The sequence below is a fragment of the Arachis ipaensis genome, chromosome B4 (genome assembly GCF_059453495.1).
Source record: "Arachis ipaensis isolate K30076 ecotype BB chromosome B4, ASM5945349v1, whole genome shotgun sequence".
NCBI lineage: Eukaryota > Viridiplantae > Streptophyta > Magnoliopsida > Fabales > Fabaceae > Arachis > Arachis ipaensis.
In genome coordinates, this window is record NC_142439.1 from 103354932 (window position 1) to 103376878 (window position 21947).

Consider the following 21947-nt stretch of genomic DNA (forward strand, 5'->3'; position numbering starts at 1 on the left):
CCTCATCAGTTCTTAGCTGAATTCTTGCAAATCTGTGACACTGTCAAGACCAATGGGGTTGACCCTGAGGTCTACAGACTTATGCTCTTCCCTTTTGCTGTAAGAGACAGAGCTAGGATATGGTTGGATTCACAACCTAAGGAAAGCTTGAACTCTTGGAAAAAGCTGGTTAGTGCTTTTCTGGCCAAATTCTTTCCACCTCAAAAATTGAGTAAGCTAAGAGTGGAGGTCCAGACCTTCAGACAGAAGAAAGGTGAATCCCTCTATGAAGCTTGGGAAAGATACAAACAATTAATCAGAAGGTGTCCGTCTGACATGCTTTCTGAATGGAGCATCATATGTATCTTCTATGATGGTCTGTCTGAACTGTCCAAGATGTCATTGGACAGCTCTGCTGGAGGATCTCTTCATCTGAAGAAGACACCTACAGAAGCTCAGGAACTCATTGAAATGGTTGCAAATAACCAATTCATATACACTTCTGAAAGGAACCCTGTGAATAATGGGACAAATCAGAAGAAAGGAGTTCTTGAGATTGATACTCTGAGTGCCATATTGGCTCAGCATAAAATATTGACTCAGCAAGTCAATATGATTTCTCAGAGTCTGTCTGGCATGCAAGCAGCAACAGGCAGTACCAAAGAAGCCTCATCTGAAGAAGAAGCTTATGATCCTGAGAATCCAGCAATGGAAGAGGTAAATTACATGGGAGAACCCTATGGAAACACCTATAATCCTTCTTGGAGAAATCATCCAAATCTCTCATGGAAGGACCAACAGAGGCCTCAACAAGGCTTCAACAACAGTAATGGTGGAAGAAATAGGTTTAGCAATAGCAAGCCTTTTCCATCATCTTCTCAGCAACAGACAGAGAATTTTAAGCAAAGCCACTCTGACTTAGTAACCATAATCTCTGATTTAATTAAGACCACTCAAAGTTTCATGACTGAAACAAGGTCCTCCATTAGAAATTTGGAGGCACAAGTGGTTCAGCTGAGTAAGAAAGTTACTGAACTCCCTCCTAGTACTCTCCCAAGAAATACAGAAGAGAATCCAAAAAGAGAGTGCAAGGCCATCAACATAACCCACACGGCCGAACCTGGAGAGGAGGAAGAGGCAATGATCTCCACTGAAGAAGACCTCAATGGACGTCCACTGGCTTCCAAGGAGTTTTCTAATGAGGAACCATGGGAATCTGAGGCTCATATAGAGACCATAGAGATTCCATTGAACCTACTTCTGCTATTCATGAGCTCTGATGAGTATTCTTCCTCTGAAGATGATGAAGATGTTACTGAAGAGCAAGTTTCTAAGTACCTTGGAGAAATCATGAAACTAAATGCCAAGTTATTTGGTGATGAGACTTGGGAGGATGAACCTCCCTTGCTCACCAAAGAACTAGATGACTTGACTAGGCAGAGATTACCTCAGAAGAGACAGGATCCTGGAAAGTTTTCAATACCTTGTATCATAGGCACCATGACCTTTGAGAAGGCTCTGTGTGACCTAGGGTCAAGCATAAACCTCATGCCTCTCTCTGTAACGGAGAAGCTAGGGATCCTTGAGGTACAAGCTGCAAGAATTTCACTAGAAATGGCAGACAATTCAAAAAAAAACAGGCTTATGGACTTGTAAAGGATGTCTTGGTAAAGGTTGCAGACCACTACATCCCTGCTGATTTCATAATCCTAGACATTGGGAAGTGTATGGATGAATCAATCATCCTTGGCAGACCCTTCCTAGCCACAGCAATAGCTGTGATTGATGTCGACAGAGGAGAATTGGTCCTTCAAGTGAATGAGGACTCCCTTGTGTTTAAAGCTCAAGGATCTCCCTCTGTAACCATGGAGAGGAAGCATGAAAAGCTTCTCTCAATGCAGAGTCAAATAGAGCCCCCACATTCAAACTCTAAGTTTGGTGTTGGGAGGCCATCCTCATGCTCTGAGTATCTGTGAGGCTCCATGAGAGCCCACTGTCAAGCTATTGACATTAAAGAAGCGCTTGTTGGGAGGCAACCCAATTTTATTTTATTATATCTATTTATTTTCTATTGTTATTTTATGTTTTCTATAGGTTGATGATCATGTGAAGTCATAAAAATAACCGAAAAAGAAAAAACAGAATGACGAACAGTATTAAAAACAGCACACCCTGGAGGAGAAGCTTACTGGCGTTTAAACGCGAGTAAGGGTAGCAGAATGGGCATTAAACGCCCAGTCTGGCACCATTCTGAGTGTTTAACGCCAGAAAAGGGCATAGAGCTGGCGTTTAAATGCCAGAAAGGGGAGAAAAGCTGGCGTTAAATGGTGCACGAATTGTGAGTCACACTTTTCACAACTCGTACCACTGACCAGCAAGTGCACTGGGTCATCCAAGTAATACCTCACGTGAGTAAGGGTCGAATCCCACGGAGATTGTTGGTTTGAAGCAATCTATGGTTATCTTGTAAATCTTAGTCAGGAAGTCAATTATGTTTATCAGTTGAATTGCAAATAAACAAGAGAGCATGGATTAAAGGTTACTTGTTATGCATTAATGGAGAATATGTTGGAGTTTTGGAGATGCTTTTCTTCTGAATCTCTGCTTTCCTCTGTCTTCTTGTTCACGCACGCACGTCCTCCTATGGCAAGCTGTGTGTTGGTGGATCACCGTTGTCAATGGCTACCTTCCATCCTTCCAGTGAAAACTACGCTCACGCGCTCTGTCACAGCACGGCTAATCACCGGTTGGTTCTCGATCCGGTTGGAATAGAATCCCTTGATTCCTTTGCATTTGTCACTAACGCCCAGCCTTCAGGAGTTTGAAGCTCGTCACAGTCATTCAATCCTTGAATCCTACTCGGAATACCACAGACAAGGTTTAGACTTTCCGGATTCTCATGAATGCCGCCATCAATTCTAGCTTATACCACGAAGATTCTGATTAAGAGATCTAAGAGATACTCATTCAATCTGATATAGAACGGAGGTGGTTGTCAGGCACACGTTCATGGGTTGAGAATGGTGATGAGTGTCACAGATCATCACCTTCATCACAATTAAGCGCGAATGAACATCTTAGATAGGAACAAGCGTGTTTGAATAGAAAACAGGAATACTTGCATTAATTCATCGAGACACAGCAGAGCTCCTCACCCCCAACAATGGAGTTTAGAGACTCATGCCGTCAAAGAGTACAAAGTTCAGATCTAAAATTTCATGAGATACAAAATAAGTCTCTAAAAGTTGTTTAAATACTAAACTAGTAGCCTAGGTTTACATAAAATGAGTAAACTATGATGGATGATGCAAAGATCCACTTTTGGGGCCCACTTGGTGTGTGCTGGGGCTGAGATTTAAGCAATTCACGTGCAGAGGCCATTTGTGGAGTTGAACGCCAGTTTTTGTGCCAGTTTGGGCGTTCAACTCCAGCTTTTGATCCTTTTCTGGCGCTGGACGCCAGAATTGGGCAGAGAACTGGCGTTGAACGCCAGTTTACGTCGTCTATCCTTGTGCAAAGTATGGATAATTATATATTGCTGGAAAGCTCTGGATGTCTACTTTCCAACGCAATTAGAAGCATGCCATTTCGAGTTCTGTAGCTCCAGAAAATCCACTTTGAGTGCAGGGAGGTCAGAATCCAACAGCATCAGCAGTCCTTTTTCAGCCTGAATCAGATTTTTGCTCAGCTCCCTCAATTTCAGCCATTAAAATACCTGAAATTACAGAAAAACACACAACTCATAGTAAAGTCCAGAAATATGAATTTTTTCTAAAAACTAATGAAAATAAACTAAAAACTAACTAAAACATACTAAAAACTATATGAAATTAACCCCAAAAAGCGTATAAAATATCCGCTCATCACAACACCAAACTTAAACTGTTGCTTGTCCTCAAGCAACTAGACAAATAAAATAGAAGACTAATAGGTTGAGAAGCAATATTATTTCAGAGTTTTTGAGTGAAGCTCAGATTCTAATTAGATGAGCGGGACTAGTAGCTTTTTGCTTCTGAACAGTTTTGGCATCTCACTTTATCCATTGAAGCTCAGAGTGATTGGCATCTATAGGAACTTAGAATTCAGATAGTGTTATTGATTCTCCTATTTCAGTGTGATAATTCTTGAACACAGCTATTTTATGAGTCTTGGCCGTGGCCCTAAGCACTTTGTTTTCCAGTATTACCACCGGATACATAAATGCCACAGGCACATAATTGGGTGAACCTTTTCAGATTGTGGCTCAGCTTTGCTAAAGCCCCCAATTAGAGGTGTCCAGGGTTCTTAAGCACACTCTTCTTTTTGCTTTGGACCTTGACTTTAACCGCTCAGTCTCAAGTTCTCACTTGACACCTACACGCCACAAGCACATGGTTAGGGACAGCTTGGTTTAGCCGCTTAGACCAGGATTTTATTCCTTTAGGCCCTCCTATCCACTGATGCTCAAAGCCTTGGGATCCTTTTTTTTTGCCCTTGCCTTTTGGTTTTAAGGGTTATTGGCTTTTTGCTCTTGCCTCTTGGTTTTAAGAGCTTTTGGCTTTTTCTGCTTGCTTTTTCTTTTTCTTTCTATTTTTTTTTCGCCTATTTTATTATATATATATTTTTTTCTGCAAGCTTTGTTCTTTGCTGCTTTTTCTTGCTTCAAGAATCATTTTTATGATTTTTCAGATTATCAATAACATGTCTCATGTTCATCATTCTTTCAAGAGCCAACATATTTAACAGTCTTAAACAACAAATTCAAAAGACATATGCACTGTTCAAGCATTCATTCAGAAGACAGAAAGCATTGCCACCACATGTTACTAATTAGAATTTTTCTTATTAAAAACTCGAAATTTTATTGCCTCTTATTCAAAAGATCTATTATTTTATTCATGTTTGCTGATGATGAGAAAAATAGACTATAACTTAATTGGGGATAAAATCAAAATAGACACTAATTACTACTAATGATCATGTAATGAAGACACAAACATAGATAAGCACTTAACATAGAGAAAACGAAAAACAGAGAAAGTAAGAACAAGGAACGAGTCCACCTTAGTGATGATGGCATTTCCTTCTTGAGGAACCAATGATGTTCTTGAGCTCTTTTATGTTTCTTCCTTACCTTTATGGCTTGATTCCTAGTGATTTTTGGTATTTCTATCCTCAGTTGCTTCCAATAATTATGTGGAGGGAAGTGCATCCCCTGAGGTATCTCAGGGATCTCTTGATTTGCAGCCACATGTTCTACCACTGAGCTATAGATCCTTCACATAATTGTTTTACCACACCAAACTTAGAATGTTGCTCGCCCTCGAGCAAAAGAAGAAGGAATGGATGAAGAAAAAGATGTGGAAAAAAACTAGGATTATGAGAAGGGAAGGTGGGGATCCTGTGGGGTCCACAGATCTTGAAATGATCCTGTGAGGTCCACAGATCTTGAGGTGTCAAGGCATTTACATTCCTACACCAATTTAGGCATGCAAAATGCCCTTGCACACAACTCTGGGCGTTCAGCGCCAGGTTGGTGCCCATTTTGGGCGTTCAACGCCCATTTACTAGCCATTTCTGGTGTTGAACGCCAGAACCATGCTTGTTCTGGGCGTTCAGCGCCAGGATGTTGCCCATTTTGGGCGTTCAGCGCCAGAACCATGCTCTGTTCTGGCGTTGAACGCCAGACAGGTGCTTCCTCCAGGGTGTGATTTTTCTTCTGCTGTTTTTGATTCCATTTTCAATTTTTAATATTTATTTTGTGACTCCACATGATCATGAACCTAATAAAGCATGAAAAACCATGAAAATAAATAAAAATTGGGTTGTCTCCCAACAAGCGCTTCTTTAATGTCCTTAGCTGGACCTTGCTGAGCTTTTAATCTAGCTTCAACCTTGAGCACTCTTGCTCAACATTGCCTTCAAGATAGTGCTTGATTCTCTGTCCATTAACAATGAACTTCTTGTCAGAGTCAATATCTTGAAGCTCTACATAACCATATGGTGATACGCTTGTAATCACGTATGGTCCCCTCCACCGGGATTTCAATTTCCCGGGGAATAGCCTGAGTCTAGAGTTGAACAGCAGAACCTTCTGTCCTGGTTCAAAGATTCTAGATGACAGCTTTCTGTCATGCCACTTTTTTTATTTCTCTTTATAAAGCTTGGCATTTTCGAAAGCTGTGAATCTGAACTCCTCTAGCTCATTTAGCTGGAGCAATCTTTTTTCTCCTACTAATTTGACATCAAAGTTTAGGAATCTGGTTGCCCAGTAGGCCTTATGTTCCAGTTCCACGGGCAGGTGACATGCCTTACCATACACGAGTTGGTATGGAGAGGTCCCTATAGGGGTCTTGAATGCTGTTCTGTAAGCCCACAGAGCATCATCCAAGCTCCGTGCCCAATCCTTTCTACGGGTATTTACTGTCCGTTCCAGGATTCTCTTTAATTCTCTGTTAGAGACTTCAGCTTGCCCATTAGTTTGTGGATGATATGGAGTAGCCACCTTGTGGCGAATTCCATACCGAACCATGGCAGAGTAAAGCTGTTTATTGCAGAAGTGAGTGCCCCCATCACTGATTAGTACTCTAGGGACACCAAATCTGCTAAAGATATGTTTCTGGAGGAACCTCAGCACTGTCTTAGTATCATTGGTGGGTGTGGCAATGGCCTCAACCCATTTTGATACATAATCAACTGCCACCAGAATAGAAGTGTTTGAGTATGATGGTGGGAAAGGTCCCATGAAGTCAATTCCCCATACGTCAAACAACTCAATCTCCAAGATTCCTTGTTGAGGCATGGCGTAACCATGAGGCAGATTGCCAGCTCTTTGGCAACTGTCACAGTTACGTACAAACTCTCGGGAATCTTTATAGAGTGTGGGCCAATAGAAGCCACATTGGAGGACCTTGGTGGCTGTTCGCTCACCTCCGAAATGGCCTCCATATTGTGATCCATGGCAATGCCATAGGATCCTCTGTGCTTCTTCTCTAGGCACACACCTACGGATTATTCCGTCTGCACATCTCTTAAAGAGATAGGGTTCATCCCACAAGTAGTACTTTGCATCAGTAATTAATTTCTTCTTTTGTATCCTGTTGTACTCCTTGGGTATGAACCTTGCAGCTTTATAGTTTGCAATATCGGCAAACCATGGTGTTTCCTGAATGGCAAATAAATGCTCATCCGGAAAAGTCTCAGAGATCTCAAGAGAGGGGAGGGGCGTCCCTTCTACTGGCTCTATCCGGGACAGATGATCAGCCACTTGGTTCTCTGTCCCTTTTCTGTCTCTTATTTCTATATCAAACTCTTGCAGAAGCAACACCCATCTGATGAGCCTGGGTTTTGAATCCTACTTTGTGAGTAGATATTTAAGAGCAGTATGATCAGTATACACAATCACTTTTGATCCTACTAAGTATGATCTGAACTTGTCAATGGCGTAAACCACTGCAAGTAATTCTTTTTCTGTGGTTGTGTAATTTTTCTGGGCATCATTTAAAACACGACTAGCATAATAAATGACATGCAGAAGCTTGTCATGCCTCTGTCCCAATACTGCACCAATGGCGTGATCACTGGCATCACACATTAGCTCAAATGGTAACGTCCAGTCTGGTGCAGAAATGACTGGTGCTGTGACCAGCTTAGCTTTCAGCATTTCAAACGCCTGTAGGCACTCTGTGTCAAACACAAATGGCATGTCAGCAGCTAACAGATTACTTAGAGGTTTTGCGATTTTTGAAAAATCCTTTATAAACCTCCTATAGAATCCTGCATGCCCTAGAAAGCTTCTGATTGCCTTAACATTGGCAGGTGGTGGTAATTTTTCAATTACCTCTATTTTTGCTTGATCCACCTCTATTCCCTTGTTTGAGATTTTATGCCCAAGAACAATTCCTTCAGTCACCATGAAGTGACACTTTTCCCAGTTTAAAACTAGGTTGGTCTCTTGGCATCTTTTCAGAACAAGTTTCAGGTGATCAAGACAGGAGCTGAATGAGTCTCCATATACTGAAAAGTCATCCATGAAGACTTCCAGAAATTTTTCCACCATATCAGAGAAAATAGAGAGCATGCATCTCTGGAAGGTTGCAGGCGCATTACATAGCCCAAATGGCATCCTTCTATAAGCAAACACTCCGGATGGACATGTGAATGTTGTTTTCTCTTGATCCTGGGGATCTACTACAATCTGGTTATAGCCTGAGTAGCCATCCAAAAAGCAGTAATAATCATGACCTGCTAGTCTTTCTAGCATCTGGTCTATGAATGGTAAAGGAAAATGATCCTTTCTGGTGGCTGTATTGAGCCTTCTATAGTCAATACACATGCGCCACCCTGTAACTGTTCTTGTAGGAACCAGTTCATTTTTTTCATTATGAATCACTGTCATGCCTCCCTTTTTGGGACGACTTGGACAGGGCTCACCCAGGGGCTATCAGAAATAGGATAAATAATCCCAGCCTCTAGTAATTTGGTGACCTCTTTTTGCACCACTTCTTTCATGGCTGGATTTAGCCGCCTCTGTGGTTGAACCACTGGTTTGGCATTATCCTCCAATAAGATTTTGTGCATGCATCTAGATGGGCTTATGCCCTAAAGGTCACCTATGGACCACCCAAGAGCTGTCTTGTGTGTCCTTAGCACTTGAATAAGTGCTTCCTCTTCCTGTGAATTTAAAGCAGAGCTTATGATCACTGGAAAAGTGTCACCTTCTCCCAAAAATGCATATTTCAAGGATGGTGGTAATGGCTTGAGCTCGGGTTTAGGAGGTTTTTCCTCTTCCAGAAGAAATTTCAGAGGCTCTTTCATGTCCTCTGAGTCCTCCAAATCAGGCTGAACATCTTTAAAGATATTTTCCAACTCTGATTCGAGACTCTCAGCCATGTTGATCTCTTCTACCAAGGAGTCAATAAGATCAACTTTCATGCAGTCTGTTGATGTGTCTGGATGCTGCATGGCTTTGACAGCGTTCAACTTGAACTCATCATCATTGACTCTCAGGGTTATTTCCCCCTATTGGACGTCAATGAGGGATCGTCCAGTTGCTAGGAAGGGTCTTCCTAGAATGAGAGTAGCACTCTTGTGCTCCTCCATTTCCAGCACAACAAAGTCAGTGGGAAAGGCGAATGGCCCAACTCTGACAATCATGTCTTCAATCACGCCTGATGGGTATTTAGTGGAACCATCAGCAAGTTGGAGACATATTCGGGTTGGTTTAACTTCTTCAGTTAAGCCAAGCTTTCTGATAGTGGATGCAGGTATTAGGTTGATGCTTGCCCCAAGGTCGCATAAAGCTGTCTTGGTGCAATTACCTTCTAATATGCATGGTATCAGAAAGCTCCCAGGGTCTTTAAGCTTTTCAGGAAAGCTCTTCAGAATGACTGCACTGCATTCTTTAGTGAGGAGAACTCTTTCTGTTTCTCTCCAATCCTTTTTATGACTCAAGATCTCTTTCATGAACTTGGCATAAGAAGGTATTTGCTCAAGTGCTTCTGCAAATGGAATCTTTATTTCAAGTGTCCTGAGATAATCTGCAAAGCGAGCAAATTGCTTATCCTGCTCCTCTTTCCGGAGTTTTTGAGGATAAGGTATCTTGGCTTTATTTTCTTCAACCTTAGTTGCTGCAGGTTTATTGCCTACAGAAGTGGTTGAAGAAGCCTTTTTAGAGGGGTTGTTATCAGCATTTGTGTGTGTCTGATCCCTCACTGGCAATTGAGTGCCAGAGTTAGAAGCTGAAGTGAAACTGGACGCCAGCTCCTTGTCTGCTCCTGGCGTCTGAACGCCAGAACTGTGCCCATTTTGGGCGTTCAGCGCCAGATCTTGCCCATTTTGGGCGTTCAACGCCAGATCCTTGCCCATTTCTGGTGTTGAACGCCAGTCCTGCCTTGTTTCTGGCATTGAACGCCAGTCCTGAGCATGGTCTGGGCGTTCAGCGCCAGCCTTCCACCAATTTTCTGGCGTTTTAGTTCCAGAATTACTTTTCCCTGGGCTCTTACTGTCCTCAGGTGAATTTTGGGTGGTTTGCTCATTTCTTAGCTTTTTGCTGCCTTGAGGTGGGGTATTTAATGTTTTCCCACTTCTTAGTTAAACTGCTTGGCATTCTTCTGCTATTTGCCTTGACAGCTGCTGCTTTGTTTGCTTAAACTGTTCGTCCATATGTATATTAGCCATCCTTATCTCTTGTAACCTGTCTTTAAATTCAGCTAGCTGCTTTGTTAGAAAGTCCAATTGCTGATTGAATTTAGCAGCTTGTTTTACAAGACTGAGTTCAGCAGTTACTGTTTTAACCTCTTCATTCATGGAAGGGTTGCTGCTTAGGTACAGATGCTGATTCCTGGCAACTGTATCAATGAGCTCTTGAGCCTCTTCAATTGTCTTTCTCATGTGGATAGATCCACCAGCTGAGTAATCTAGAGACATCTGAGCTCTTTCTGCAAGCCCATAGTAGAAGATGTCTAACTGAAACCACTCTGAAAACATTTCAGAGGGGCATTTTCGTAGTATCTCTCTGTATCTCTCCCAAGCATCATAAAGAGATTCATTATCTCCTTGTTTAAAGCCTTGGATGTCCAGCCTTAGCTGTGTCATCCTTTTTGGAGGGAAATATTGATTCAGGAATTTTTCTGTCAGCTGTTTCCATGTCCTTATGCTGGCCTTAGGTTGGTTATTCAACCACCTCTTAGCTTGATCTTTTACAGCAAATGGAAACAGTAATAGTCTGTAGACATCCTGATCTATTTCTTTATCATGTACTGTGTCAGCAATTTGTAAAAGCTGTGCCAGAAACTCTGTAGGTTCTTCCTGTGGAAGACCGGAATACTGGCAACTTTGCTGCACCATGATAATGAGCTGAGGATTCAACTCAAAGCTACTAACTCCAATGGAGGGTATGCAGATACTACTCCCATATGAAGCAGTAGAGGGGTTAGAATATGACCCCAGAGTCCTCTTGGACTGTTCATTTCCGCTTAGGTCCATGATGGAGAAAGGGAGATGATGTAAAATAGGAAAAATATTTTTATTTATTTATTTATTTATTTATTTCGAAAACAAAATAAATCAAAACAAAATAAATAAAAATGAGTGAAAGATTTTTGAAAAAATTGAGGAGAGAGAAAGTGGTTAGAAGATTTTGAGAAGGATATGATGATTTTTGAAAAAGGTTTTAAATTTTGAAATAAAAATCTGAATTTTAGAAATAGATTTCGAAAATTTGCTTTTAAAATAGAGAGAAAAGATATTTTTGATTTTTAAGAGGAAAGAGAAAAATAATAAGATAGCACAAGATTTAAAATTTTTAGATCTAATGCTCCTTGTTTTTGAAAATTTTGGAGGGAAAACACCAAGAAACACCAAACTTAAAAATTTTAAGATCAAATCACAAGGAAAACTCAAGAACACTTTGAAGACTCACAAGAACCCAAGAACATGAAGAAAGAACACCAAACTTAAAATTTTTAGAAAAGCAAACCAAAAATTTTGAAAACCAAAGGGAAATCAACAAGAAAACACCAAACTTAAAGTTTGGCACAAAATTTAATAGAGAAATTATTATTTATGAAAAAGAAGATTTTGAAAAGAATATGAAAGATTTTAACCCAATTACCAAGAACACAGACTAACGCTCTAGCCAAATGAGTTATGAATGAAACAGTTGTTTTGAAGAAGTAATTTTTTGAAAACTAATATTTTGAAACGACACAATAAAAACAAGAAAAATTCAATAAAAATTACTTTTCGAAAAAAAAATTTTTTTTTTGAAAGAGAAAATAAGGATTCTAAAATTTTAACCAAAAACAATTATAAGAGACTCTAAACCAAGAAAAATTTTTCCTAATCTAAGCAACAAAATAAACCGCTAGTTGTCCAAACACGAACAATCCCCGGCAACGGCGCCAAAAACATGGTGCACGAATTGTGAGTCACACTTTTCACAACTCGTACCACTGACCAGCAAGTGCACTGGGTCGTCCAAGTAATACCTCACGTGAGTAAGGGTCAAATCCCACGGAGATTGTTGGTTTGAAGCAATCTATGGTTATCTTGTAAATCTTAGTCAGGAAGTCAATTATGTTTATCAGTTGAATTGCAAATAAACAAGAGAGCATGGATTAAAGGTTACTTGTTATGCAGTAATGGAGAATATGTTGGAGTTTTGGAGATGCTTTGTCTTCTAAATCTCTGCTTTCCTCTGTCTTCTTGTTCACGCACGCACGTCCTCCTATGGCAAGCTGTGTGTTGGTGGATCACCGTTGTCAATGGCTACCTTCCATCCTTCCAGTGAAAACTACGCTCACGCGCTCTGTCGCAGCACGGCTAATCACCGGTTGGTTCTCGATCCGGTTGGAATAGAATCCCTTGATTCCTTTGCGTTTGTCACTAACGCCCAGCCTTTAGGAGTTTGAAGCTCGTCACAGTCATTAAATTCTTGAATCCTACTCGGAATACCACAGACAAGGTTTAGACTTTCCGGATTCTCATGAATGCCGCCATCAATTCTAGCTTATACCACGAAGATTCTGATTAAGAGATCTAAGAGATACTCATTCAATCTGATATAGAACGGAGGTGGTTGTCAGGCACACGTTCATGGGTTGAGAATGGTGATGAGTGTCACAGATCATCACCTTCATCATAGTTAAGCGCGAATGAACATCTTAGATAGGAACAAGCGTGTTTGAATAGAAAACAGGAATACTTGCATTAATTCATCGAGACACAGCAGAGCTCCTCACCCCCAACAATGAAGTTTAGAGACTCATTCCGTCAAAGAGTACAAAGTTCAGATCTAAAATGTCATGAGATTCAAAATAAGTCTCTAAAAGTTGTTTAAATACTAAACTAGTAGCCTAGGTTTACAAAAAATGAGTAAACTATAATGGATGATGCAGAGATCCACTTCTGGGGCCCACTTGGTGTGTGCTGGGGCTGAGATTTAAGAAATTCACGTGCAGAGGCCATTTGTGGAACTGAACGCCAGTTTTTGTGCCAGTTTGGGCATTCAACTCCAGCTTTTGATCCTTTTCTGGCGCTGGACGCCAGAATTGGGCAGAGAACTGGCGTTGAACGCCAGTTTACGTCATCTATCCTTGTGCAAAGTATGGACTATTATATATTTCTGGAAAGCCCTGGATGTCTACTTTCCAACGCAATTGGAATCATGCCATTTCGAGTTCTGTAGCTCCAGAAAATCCACTTTGAGTGCAGGGAGGTCAGAATCCAACAGCATCAGCAGTCCTTTTTCAGCCTGAATCAGATTTTTGCTCAGCTCCCTCAATTTCAGCCAGAAAAATACCTGAAATTACAGAAAAACACACAACTCATAGTAAAGTCCAGAAATATGAATTTTTCCTAAAAACTAATGAAAATAAACTAAAAACTAACTAAAACATACTAAAAACTATATGAAATTAACCCCAAAAAGCGTATAAAATATCCGCTCATCATTAAACGCCAAAAATGGGCAGCAACCTGGCGTTTAACGCTAGGATTGGCACAGGAAGGGGCATTTACACGTCACATGGTGCAGGGATGAGAAATCCTAACACCTCAGGATCTGTGGACCCCACAGGATCCCCACCTACTTCGTCTCTCTCTCTCTCTCTCTTCTGCACACCTTCCCATAACACCCTTTCCCAAAATACCCTTCACTAATCACCTCAATACCTCTTCCCCAAAACCCCTCACCTATCAAAACCTACCCTCTTCTCCATAATCTCTTCACCAATCCACATCCGTCTATCATAAAACCCCACCTACCTCACCATTCAAATTCAAACCACTTTCCCTCCCAAACCCACCCATAAATGGCCGAACTCTAACCCTCTCTCCACTCCTATATAAACCCATCTTCACTCCTTCATTTTCACAGATCTTACACACAACTCACCCCCTTGGCCGAATCACTAAACCCCCCTCCATCTCCTCTGTTTCTTCTTCTTCTACTCTCTTCTTTCTTCTTTTGCTCGAGGACGAGCAAACCTTCTAAGTTTGGTGTGGTAAAAGCGTTGCTTTTTGTTTTTCCAAAACCATTTATGGCACCAAAGGCCGGAGAAACCTCTAGAAAGAGGAAAGGGAAGGCAAAAGCTTCTACCTCCGAGTCATGGGAGATGGAGAGATTCATCTCAAGGGTGCATCAAGACCACTTCTATGAAGTTGTGGCCAAGAAGAAGGTGATCCCCGAGGTCCCTTTCAAACTCAAAAAGGGTGAATATCCGGAGATCCAACATGAGATTCGAAGAACAGGTTGGGAAATTCTCACCAACCCCATTCAACAAGTCGGGATCTTAATGGTTCAAGAGTTCTACGCCAATGCATGGATCACCAAGAACCATGATCAAAGTGTGAAGCTGGATCCTAAGAACTGACTCACAATGGTTCGGGGAAAATACTTAGATTTCAGTCTGGAAAATGTAAGGTTAGCATTCAACTTGCCCATGATGCAAGGAGATGCACACCCCTACACTAGAAGGATCAACTTTGATCAAAGGTTGGACCAAGTCCTCATAGACATCTGTGAAGAGGGCGCTCAATGGAAGAGAGATTCAAGAGGGAAGCCAGTTCAACTAAGAAGGCATGACCTCAAGCCCGTGGCTAGGGGATGGTTGGAGTTCATCCAACGCTCAATCATTCCTACTAGCAACCAGTCTGAAGTTACTATAGAAATATAATAAAAAATGACTAAAACATATTAAAAACTACCTAAAAATAATGCCAAAAAGCGTATAAATTATCCGCTCATCACAATACCAAAATTAAATTATTGCTTGTCCCCAAGCAACTAAAAACAAAGTAGGATAAAAAGAAGAGAATATACAATGGATTCCAAAAACATCTATGAAGATCAGTCTTAATTAGATAAGCGGGGCTATTAGCTTTTTGCTTCTGAACAGTTTTGGTATCTCACTTTATCCTTTGAAGTTCAGAATGATTGGCATCTATAGGAACTCAGAATTCAGATAGTGTTATTGATTCTCCAAGTTCAGTATGTTGATTCTTGAACACAGCTACTTTATGAGTCTTGGCCGTGGCCCTAAGCACTTTATTTTCTAGTATTACCACCGGATACATACATGCCACAGACACATAACTAGGTGAACCTTTTCAAATTGTGACTCAGCTTTGCTAAAGTCCCCAATTAGAGGTGTCCAGGGTTCTTAAGCACACTCTGTTTTTGCTTTAGACCTCGACTTTAACCGCTCAGTCTCAAGTTTTCACTTGACACCTTCACGCCACAAGCACATGGTTAGGGACAGCTTGGTTTAGCCGCTTAGGCCAGGATTTTATTCCTTTAGGTCCTCCTATCCACTGATGCTCAAAGCCTTGGATCCTTTTTATTACCCTTGCCTTTTGGTTTTAAGGGCTATTGGCTTTTTGCTCTTGGCTTTTGGTTTAAAGAGCTTTTGGCTTTTTCTGCTTGCTTTTTCTTTTTCTTTCTCTCTCTTCTTTTTTTTCGCATTTTTTTTCTGCAAGCTTTATTCTTCACTGCTTTTTCTTGCTTCAAGAATCATTTTTATGATTTTTTAGATTATCAAATAATATTTCTCTTTTTTCATCATTCTTTCAAGAGCCAACAATTTTAACATTCATAAACAACAAATTCAAAAGACATATGCACTGTTCAAGCATTTATTCAGAAAACAAAAAGTATTGCCACCACATCAAAATAATTAAACTATTTTAAAATTTGAAATTCATGTACTTCTTTTTCTTTTTCAGAAAACATTTTTCATTTAAGAAAGGTGATGGATTCATAGGACATTCATATCTTTAATACATAGATACTTAGATACTAGTGATCGTGTAATAAGAGCCAAACATAAATAAACATAAAGCATAGTAAACAAAAAACAGAGAAATAAGAACAAGGAGATTAAGGAACGGGTCCACCTTAGTGAGGGTGGCGTCTTCCTCTTCTTGAAGAACCAATGGTGCTCTTGAGCTCCTCTATGTCTCTTCCTTGTCTTTGTTGCTCCTTCCTCAAAGCTCTTTGATCTGCAGTCAAATGCTCTACCACTGAACTATGGACCCTTGAGATGAACCTCTCCATCTCTCATGACCCGGGGGTGGAAGCAACTGCCTTCCTTTTCCTCTTTCTAGAGGTTTCTCCGGCCTTAGGTGCCATAAATGGTTATGGAAAAATAAAAAGCAACGCTTTTTTTTCACACCAAACTTAAAAGGTTTGCTCGTCCTCGAGCAAAAGAAGATAGAAGGGAGTAGAAGGAGAAGTGTGAATGGGTGGGTATGAGAGGGGAATGGTTTGAATTGGAATGGTGAGGTAGGTAGGGATCCTGTGGGGTCCACAGATCCTGAGGGGTCAAGGACTTAGCATCCCTGCTCCATTGAGGCATGCAAAACGCCCTTAGTCTGCAATCCTGGCGTTTAACGCCAGACTGCTGCTTGTTTCTGGCATTAAGCGCCAGCTTTTCCCTTTTCTTGGCGTTGAACGCCAACTTGGTGCTTGTTTCTGGCATTTAACGCCAGCTTGATGCTTCTTTCTGGCGTTAAACGCCAGTTTGATGCTTCTTACTCGCGTTTAAACGCCAGTAAGCTCTTCCTCCAGGGTGAGCTATTTTTAATGCTGTTTTTCATTCTGTTTTTGATTTTTCAGTAGTTTTTGTGACTTCACATGATCATCAACCTACAAAAAACATAAAATAGCAATGGAAACTAAATAGATATAGTTAAATAACATTGGGTTGCCTCCCAACAAGCGCTTTTTTATTGTCTTTAGCTGGACCTTGCTGAGCTTTTAATCTAGCCTCAGCCTTGAGCACTCTTGCTCAACATTGCCTTCAAGATAATGCTTGATTCTCTGTCCATTAACAATGAACTTCTTATTAGAATCAATGTCTTGAAGCTCCACATAGCCATATAGTGACACACTTGTAATCACATATGGTCCCCTCTACCCGGATTTTAGTTTCCCGGGGAATAGCCTGAGCTTAGAGTTAAACAGCAGAACCTTCTGTCCTGGTTCAAAGACTCTAGATGACAGCTTTTTGTCATGCCACCTTTTGCTTTCTCTTTGTAAAGCTTGGCATTTTCGAAAGCAGTGAGTCGAATTCCTCTAGCTCCTTCAGCTGGAGCAATCTTTTTTTTCCAGCTAATTTGGCATCAAAGTTTAGGAATCTGGTTGCCCAGTAGGCCTTATGCTCCAGTTCCACGGGCAGATGACAGGCCTTACCATACACAAGCTGGTATGGAGAGGTCCCTATAGGAGTCTTGAATGCTGTTCTGTAAGCCCACAGAGCATCATCCAAGCTTCTTGCCCAATCCTTTCTACGGGTACTTACAGTCTGTTCCAGGATTCCTTTTAGTTCTCTATTAGAGACTTCAGCTTGCCCATTTGTCTGTGGATGATATTGAGTTGCCTCCTTGTGACTAATTCCATACTGGACCATAGCAGAGTAAAGCTGTTTGTTGCAGAAGTAAGTGCCCCCATCACTAATTAGTGCTCTAGGGACACCAAACCTGCTGAAGATATGTTTCTGGAGGAACTTCAGCACTGTCTTAGTATCATTAGTGGGTGTAGCAATGGCCTCTACCCATTTGGATACATAGTCGACTGCCACCAGAATATAAGTGTTTGAGTATGATGGTGGGAAAGGCCCCATGAAGTCAATACCCCATACATCAAACAACTCAATCTCCAAGATTCCTTGTTGAGGCATGGCGTAACCATGAGGTAGATTACCAGATCTCTGGCAACTGTCACAGTTACGTACAAACTCTCGGGAATCTCTATAGAGGGTAAGCCAGTAGAAGCCACATTGGAGGACCTTGGTGGCTGTTCGCTCACCTCCGAAATGGCCTCCATATTGTGACCCATGGCAATGCCATAAGATATTTTGTGCTTCTTCTCTAGGCACACACCTACGGATTATTCCGTCTGCACATCTCTTAAAGAGATAGAGTTCATCCCACAAGTAGTACTTTGCATCAGTAATTAATTTTTTCTTTTGTTGCCTGCTGTACTCCTTGGGTATGAACCTTGCAGCTTTATAGTTTGCAATGTCTAAAAACCATGGCGTTTCCTGAATGGCGAACAAATGCTCATTAGGAAAGGTTTCAGAGATCTCAATAGAGGGAAAGGATGTCCCTTCTACTGGCTTTATCCGGGACAGATGATCAGCCACTTAGTTTTCTGTCCCTTTTCTGTGTCTTATTTCTATATCAAACTCTTGCAGAAGCAACACCCATCTTATGAGCCAGGGTTTTGAATCCTTCTTTGTAAGTAGATATCTAAGAGCAGCATGGTCAGTGTACACAATCACTTTTGATCCTACTAAGTATGATCTAAACATGTCAATGGCATAAACCACTGCAAGCAATTCTTTTTCTGTGGTTGTGTAATTTTTCTGGGCATTATTTAAAACACGGCTAGCATAATAAATGACATGCAGAAGCTTGTCATGCCTCTGCCCCAATACTGCACCAATGGCATGGTCACTAGCATCACACATTAGTTCAAATGGTAATGTCCAGTCTGGTGCAGCAATGATTGGTGTTGTGACCAGCTTAGCTTTTAGAGTTTCAAACACCTGCAGACACTCTGTGTCAAACACAAACGGCGTGTCAGTAGCTAGCAGGTTGCTTAGAGGTTTTGCAATTTTTGAAAAATCCTTTATAAACCTCTTATAGAATCCTGCATGCCCCAGAAAGCTTCTGATTGCCTTAACATTGGCAGGTGGTGGTAATTTTTCAATTACCTCTACCTTAGCTTGATCCACCTCTATTCCTTTGTTCAAAATCTTGTGCCCAAGGACAATCCCTTCAGTCACCATAAAGTGACATTTTTCCCAGTTTAAAACCAGGTTAGTCTCTTGGCATCTTTTCAGAACCAGTTTCAGGTGATCAAGACAGGAGCTGAATGAGTGTCCATATACTGAGAAGTCATCCATGAAGACTTCCAGAAATTTTTTCACCATATCAGAGAAAATAGAGAGCATGCATCTTTGAAAGGTTGCAGGTGTATTACACATCCCAAAAGGCATCCTTCTGTAGGCAAATACTCCAGATGGACATGTGAATGCTGTTTTCTCTTGATCCTGGGGATCTACTGCAATTTGGTTGTAGCCTGAATAGCCATCCAAAAAGCAGTAATAATCATGACCTGCTAGTCTTTCTAGCATCTAGTCTATGAATGGTAAAGGAAAATGATCCTTTCTGGTAGCTGTATTGAGCCTTCTATAGTCAATACACATGCGCCACCCTGTAACTGTTCTTGTAGGAACCAGTTCATTTTTTTCATTATGAACCACTGTCATGCCTTTCTTTTTGGTGACAACTTGGACAGGGATCACCCAGGGGCTATCAGAAATAGGATAAATAATCCCAGCCTCCAGTAACTTGGTGACCTCTTTCTGCACCACTTCCTTCATGGCTGGATTTAGCCGCCTCTGTGGTTGAACCACTGGCTTAGCATCATCCTCCAATAGGATCTTGTGCATGCATCTAGCTGGGCTTATGCTCTTAAGGTCACTTATGGACCACCCAAGAAATGTCTTGTGTGTCCTTAGCACTTGAAGTAGTGCTTCCTCTTCCTGTGGATTTAAAGCAGAGCTTATGATCACCGGAAAAGTGTCACCTTCTCCTAGAAATGCATATTTCAGGGATGGTGGTAATGGTTTGAGCTCAGGTTTAGGAGGTTTTTCCTCTTCCTGAGGAAGTTTCAGAGGCTCTTTCAATTCCTCTGAATCCTCCAGATCAAGCTGAACATCTTTAAAGATGTCTTACAGCTCTGATTCGAGACTCTCAACCATGTTGATCTCCTCTACCAAAGAGTCAATAAGATCAACTTTCATACAGTCTTTTGGTGTGTCTGGATGCTGCATGGCTTTGACAGCATTCAACTTAAACTCATCCTCATTGACTCTTAGGGTTACTTCCCCCTTTTGGACATCAATGAGAGTTCGTCTAGTTGCTAGGAAAGGTCTTCCTAGAATGAGAGTAGCACTCTTGTGCTCCTCCATTTCCAGGACTACAAAGTCAGTGGGAAAGGCGAATGGCCCAACCCTGACAATCATGTCTTCAATCACGCCTGATGGGTATTTAATGGAGCCATCAGCAAGTTGGAGACATATCCTGGTTGGTTTGACTTCTTCAGTTAAACCAAGCTTTCTGATAGTGGATGCAGGTATTAGGTTGATGCTTGCCCCAAGATCACATAAAGCTGTCTTGGTGCAATCACCCTCTAATATGCATGGTATCATAAAGCTCCCAGGATCTTTAAGCTTTTCTGGGAAGCTTTCAGAATGACTACACTGCATTCCTCAGTGAGGAGAACTCTTTCAGTTTCTCTCCAATCCTTCTTATGACTCAAGATCTCTTTCATGAACTTGGCATAAGAGGGTATTTGCTCAAGTGCCTCTACAAACAGAATCTTTATTTCAAGAGTCCTGAGGTAGTCTGCAAAGCGAGCAAATTGCTTATCCTGCTCCTCTTGGCGGAGTTTTTGAGGATAAGGCATCTTGGCTTTATATTCCTCAACCTTGGTTGCTGCAGGTTTATTTCCTACAGAAGTGGTTGGAGAAGCCTTTTTAGAGGGGTTGTTATCAGCACTTGTGTGTGTCTGATCCCTTACTGGCGTTTGAATGCCAGGGTTGGAAGCTTGATTGGCGTTGGACGCCAACTTCCTACTTGTTTCTGGCGTTTGAACGCCAGAACTGAGCTTCCATTGGGGGTTTGATGCCAGCTTCTTGCCTGTTCCTGGCGTTTGAACGCCAGAACTGCGCGTGGGTTGGGCGTTTAACGCCAACCTTGCATCCTTTTCTGGCGTTTGAACACCAGAGTTGTTCCTCTCTAGGCCCTTACTGTCCTCAGAGGGATTTTGGATAATATTTTGCTCATCCTCTGTCAGTTGTTCTTTTCTTGGCTTTCTGCTGCTCTGAAGTGAGGTATTTAATGTTTTCCCACTTCTTAATTGAACTGCCTGGCAAACTTCTGTTATCTGTTTTGATAACTGCTGTTTTGTCTGATTCAATTGTGCCTCCATATTTTTATTAGCATTTTTAGTGTTTTGTAGCATCTCCTTGAATTCTGCTAACTGTTTTGTTAGAAAGCACAATTGTTGATTGAGTTCAGAAACTTGTTCTGGAGGACCAAGTTCAGTAGACACTGCTTTGGCTTCTTCTTTTATGGAGAACCCATTACTTATGTACAGATGCTGGTTTCTAGCAACTATATCAATAATCTCTTGAGCCTCTTCAATAGTTTTCCTCATGTGTATAGATCCACCAGCTGAGTAGTCTAGGGACATCTGAGCTCCTTCTGTAAGCCCATAATAGAAGATGTCTAACTGCACCCACTCTGAAAACATCTCAAAGGGGCATTTTCTTAGCATCTCTCTGTATCTCTCCCAGGCATCATAAAGAGATTCATTATCTCCTTGTTTAAAGCCTTGGATGTTCAGCCTTAGCTGTGTCATCCGTTTTGGAGGGAAATATTGATTCAGGAATTTTTTGACAGTTGTTTCCATGTCCTTATGCTAGCCTTAGGTTGGTTATTTAACCACCTCTTAGCTTGGTCTTTTACAGCAAATGGAAACAGTAATAATCTGTAGACATCCTGATCTACTTCCTTATCATGTACTGTGTCAGCAATTTGTAAAAACTGTACCAGAAACTCTGTAGGTTCTTCCTGTGGAAGACCAGAATACTGGCAACTTTTACCATGATAATGAGTTGAGGATTCAACTCAAAACTACTGACTCCGATGGAGGGTATACAGATACTACTCCCATATGAAGCAGTAGTGGGGTTAGCATATGACCCCAGAGTCCTTCTGGACTGTTCCTTTCCACTTAGGTCCATGATGGAGAAAGGGAGATGTTGTGAATTGCAAATAAAATATTTATTTATTTTTTATTTTTTATTTTTTATTGTTTTTGAAAACCAAAATTAAAATAAAACAAAATAAAATAAATTAAAAATTGACTATAATTTCAAAAATTAGAAGAAAAAGAAATAAAAAAAATTGAA